Source organism: Triturus cristatus, chromosome 4_1 (genome assembly GCF_964204655.1).
Source record: "Triturus cristatus chromosome 4_1, aTriCri1.1, whole genome shotgun sequence".
Lineage (NCBI taxonomy): Eukaryota > Metazoa > Chordata > Amphibia > Caudata > Salamandridae > Triturus > Triturus cristatus.
The window spans coordinates 135,620,704-135,625,703 of NC_140585.1; the positions used below are offsets into that span (position 1 = coordinate 135,620,704).

The 5,000-nt window shown below is 39.7% G+C and overlaps 3 non-coding genes across 3 annotated transcripts; all 3 read right to left on the minus strand.

Annotated features, from left to right (window-relative positions):
- Positions 1 to 742: 742 nt before the first annotated feature.
- On the minus strand, positions 743 to 815 carry TRNAR-CCU (transfer RNA arginine (anticodon CCU)). The gene has a single exon. It is a non-coding gene; the product is annotated as a tRNA-Arg (tRNA).
- A 795-nt stretch (positions 816 to 1,610) lies between these two features.
- Positions 1,611 to 1,683, minus strand: TRNAR-UCG (transfer RNA arginine (anticodon UCG)). The gene has a single exon. It is a non-coding gene; the product is annotated as a tRNA-Arg (tRNA).
- Positions 1,684 to 3,918: 2,235 nt separating this feature from the next.
- Positions 3,919 to 3,991, minus strand: TRNAR-CCU (transfer RNA arginine (anticodon CCU)). The gene has a single exon. It is a non-coding gene; the product is annotated as a tRNA-Arg (tRNA).
- Positions 3,992 to 5,000: the final 1,009 nt, after the last annotated feature.

Sequence of the window (5,000 nt, forward strand, 5' to 3'; positions counted from 1 at the left end):
TTGTGTGACCATTGGCCAAAAACGACCACGAAAGGACTCGAACCCTCAATCTTCTGATCCAAAGTCAGACGCCTTATCCATTAGGCCACGCGGTCATCCGTCCACCTGAGATGATTTTTATCATGTAGGTGGTATGCATGGATGGAGAACATATTATTGAAAGGTATTCAGGTTTACATCCCATAGTGTTCTTTCAGCTCTTTTCGCTGGAAGCACTTTTTTGGAATCTATATATTGAGTATTTTATGAGTACGATATGCTTTTGTTTTCCTTTTTGCATACAAACCTCTTTCCTCATGAGTTTAAAGCTCATTTGTATTCTCTACATAGCTCTGGAAGTTTCCAGACGTGGAGTGAAACTGTTTTGAAAGTAGGACAAATTGCTCCTTCCTGCATATGCTAATTTTTCACACTCACATAGGTTGTATACGTTTTATGAATCCTGGCTTGACCTATTCAAGTAGCTGAAAGCCTGTCACCACCTCTAGAAACAAGATTCACACCAATCCAATTCAAATCATTTTTTCCAAAGGATTATGTTCTGGCCGGTCGAAAATGCATCTCACAAAAATAGGCATTTAAAAATATACTTTGCAGTTTCAGAACACTAACATGACTGTGAAGTGTAGACAAGTAAAATGGGACCGTTTCAAAGTACCTAATCCCTCATAAACTTCTGAGAGGAAGCATGTAATAAATCTACCTAATTTTCTGGAAAAGATAGAGGGAGGATTTTTGTTATCACCTCAGATGGGACTCGAACCCACAATCCCTGGCTTAGGAGGCCAGTGCCTTATCCATTAGGCCACTGAGGCACACATGCATAGCTCTTTTCTAGAGACATTATTTAAATGTATTCTATGGTCAGACACCGGTGTGTGCACACAGGGCATTTCTCACTTCTCTCTATAAGTAAACTTCCCATTTTCATCCTCTTCCATCCCCGACTTTAACGCTCTCTTCTATGCTATAATGGAGACTTTGACATTTTAGCAAGTGGAGAGAAATTGGAGAACCACTTTCGACTCCACACTTCTTCTTGACTTACTTCTTTTCTCAATACACTGGGCTTAGAAAATGGTATCAAGCCATCCTTATCATCAGCAGGACACGTAAAGAGGCACCAAGTCTCCTAACCAAGTTCAACCACACTCTGCAACTTAACCATTGCACTACAAATTAGGCAACGGGGGCATCAGCAAAAGCAGCCAATGTGCCGATCCTTTATACATTTTTTGTAGTACTTTTCTTACTCGGAGGCAAAATCAGCACTTTAACTGCCCAAATCATACAGACTTTACACATGTAGCACTCTATGCACACATAGGCACACACCTTGCAGTTCTTCTACACACACTTAAGCTAAAAACCCATTCTGTCACGTCAAAATTCTGCAAACCTATTACATATTCAGTGCGTCGGCATAGAAGCACTTTTTAATGCCACTAAAAGGCACAAGTAGTTAGACTGAAGATGCAACCTGAATGAGTTTACAGTATGTACTCCACTTTATTAATGATTAGTAATGAGAAAGTGAGGACTACAAGAGTATTGGAAAAGACTTTTTCCACTCTGAATGTAAAGCAGATTGTGTGACCATTGGCCAAAAATGACCACGAAGGGACTCGAACCCTCAATCTTCTGATCCGAAGTCAGACGCCTTATCCATTAGGCCACGTGGTCATCCAATCACCTGAGATGATTTTTATCATGTAGGTGGTATGCATGGATGGAGAACATATTATTGAAAGGTATTCAGGTTTACATCCCATAGTGTTCTTTCAGCTCTTTTCGCTGGAAGCACTTTTTTGGAATCTATATATTGAGTATTTTATGAGTACGATATGCTTTTGTTTTCCTTTTTGCATACAAACCTCTTTCCTCATGCGTTTAAAGCTCATTTGTATTCTCTACATAGCTCTGGAAGTTTCCAGACTTTGAGTGAAACAATTTTTAAAGGAGGACAAATTGCTCCTTCCTGCATATGCTAATTTTTCACACTCACATAGGTTGTATACGTTTTATGAATCCTGGCTTGACCTATTCAAGTAGCTGAAAGCCTGTCACCACCTCTAGAAACAAGATTCACACCAATCCAATTCAAATCATTTTTTCCAAAGGAATATGTTCTGGCCGGTCGAAAATGCATCTCACAAAAATAGGCATTTAAAAATATACTTTGCAGTTTCAGAACACTAACATGACTGTGAAGTGTACACAAGTAAAATGGGACCGTTTCAAAGTAACTAATCCCTCATAAACTTCTGAGAGGAAGCATGTAATAAATCTACCTAATTTTCTGGAAAAGATAGAGGGAGGATTTTCGTTATCACCTCAGATGGGACTCGAACCCACAATCCCTGTCTTATGAGGCCAGTGCCTTATCCATTAGGCCACTGAGGCACACATGCATAGCTCTTTTCTAGAGACATTATTTAAATGTATTCTATGGTCAGACACTGGTGTGTGCACACAGGGCATTTCTCACTTCTCTCTATAAGTAAACTTCCCATTTTCATCCTCTTCCATCCCCGACTTTAACGCTCTCTTCTATGCTATAATGGAGACTTTGCAATTTTAGCAAGTGGAGAGAAATTGGAGAACCACTTTCGACTCCACACTTCTTCTTGACTTACTTCTTTTCTCAATATACTGGGCTTAGAAAATGGTATCAAGCCATCCTTATCATCAGCAGGACACGGAAAGAGGCACCAAGTCTCCTAACCAAGTTCAACCACACTCTGCAACTTAACCATTGCACTACAAATTAGGCAACGGGGGCATCAGCAAAGGCAGCCAATGTGCCGATCCTTTATACATTTTTTGTAGTACTTTTCTTACTCGGAGGCAAAATCAGCACTTTAACTGCCCAAATCATACAGACTTTACACATGTAGCACTCTATGCACACATAGGCACACACCTTGCAGTTCTTCTACACACACTTAAGCTAAAAACCCATTCTGTCACGTCAAAATTCTGCAAACCTATTACATATTCAGTGCGTCGGCATAGAAGCACTTTTTAATGCCACTAAAATGCACAAGTAGTTAGACTGAAGATGCAACCTGAATGAGTTTACAGTATGTACTCCACTTTATTAATGATTAGTAATGAGAAAGTGAGGACTACAAGAGTATTGGAAAAGACTTTTTCCACTTTGAATGTAAAGCAGATTGTGTGACCATTGGCCAAAAATGATCACAAAGGGACTTGAACCCTCAATCTTCTGATCCGAAGTCAGACGCCTTATCCATTAGGCCACGCGGTCATCCGTTCACCTGAGATGATTTTTATCATGTAGGTGGTATGCATGGATGGAGAACATATTATTGAAAGGTATTCAGGTTTACATCCCATAGTGTTCTTTCAGCTCTTTTCGCTGGAAGCACTTTTTTGGAATCTATATATTGAGTATTTTATGAGTACGATATGCTTTTGTTTTCCTTTTTGCATACAAAACTCTTTCCTCATGCGTTTAAAGCTCATTTGTATTCTCTACATAGCTCTGGAAGTTTCCAGACGTGGAGTGAAACTGTTTTGAAAGTAGGACAAATTGCTCCTTCCTGCATATGCTAATTTTTCACACTCACATAGGTTGTATAAGTTTTATGAATCCTGGCTTGACCTATTCAAGTAGCTGAAAGCCTGTCACCACCTCTAGAAACAAGATTCACACCAATCCAATTCAAATCATTTTTTCCAAAGGAATATGTTCTGGCTGGTCGAAAATGCATCTCACAAAAATAGGCATTTAAAAATATACTTTGCAGTTTCAGAACACTAACATGACTGTGAAGTGTGCACAAGTAAAATGGGACCGTTACAAAGTACCTAATCCCTCATAAACTTGTGAGAGGAAGCATGTAATAAATCTACCTAATTTTCTGGAAAAGAAAGAGGGAGGATTTTTGTTATCACCTCAGATGGGACTTGAACCCACAATCTCTGGCTTAGGAGGCCAGTGCCTTATCCATTAGGCCACTGAGGAACACAAGCATAGCTCTTTTCTAGAGGCATTATTTAAATGTATTCTATGGTCAGACACCGGTGTGTGCACACAGGGCATTTCTCACTTCTCTCTATAAGTAAACTTCCCATTTTCATCCTCTTCCATCCTTGACTTTAACGCTCTCTTCTATGCTTTAATGGAGACTTTGCAATTTTAGCAAGTGGAGAGAAATTGGAGAACCACTTTCGACTCCACACTTCTTCTTCACTTACTTCTTTTCTCAATATACTGGGCTTAGAAAATGGTATCAAGCCATCCTTATCATCAGTAGGACACGGAAAGAGGCACCAAGTCTCCTAACCAAGTTCAACCACACTCTGCAACTTAACCATTGCACTACAAATTAGGCAACGGGGGCATCAGCAAAGGCAGCCAATGTGCCGATCCTTTATACATTTTGTGTAGTACTTTTCTTACTCGAAGGCAAAATCAGCACTTTAACTGCCCAAATCATACAGATTTTACACATGTAGCACTCTATGCACACATAGGCACACACCTTGCAGTTCTTCTACACACACTTAAGCTAAAAACCCATTCTGTCACGTCAAAATTCTGCAAACCTATTACATATTCAGTGCGTCGGCATAGAAGCACTTTTTAATGCCACTAAAATGCACAAGTAGTTAGACTGAAGATGCAACCTGAATGAGTTTACAGTATGTACTCCACTTTATTAATGATTAGTACTGAGAAAGTGAGGACTACAAGAGTATTGAAAAATACTTTTTCCACTCTGAATGTAAAGCAGATTGTGTGACCATTGGCCAAAAACGACCACGAAAGGACTCGAACCCTCAATCTTCTGATCCAAAGTCAGACGCCTTATCCATTAGGCCACGCGGTCATCCGTCCACCTGAGATGATTTTTATCATGTAGGTGGTATGCATGGATGGAGAACATATTATTGAAAGGTATTCAGGTTTACATCCCATAGTGTTCTTTCAGCTCTTTTCGCTGGAAGCACTTTTTTGGAATCTATATATT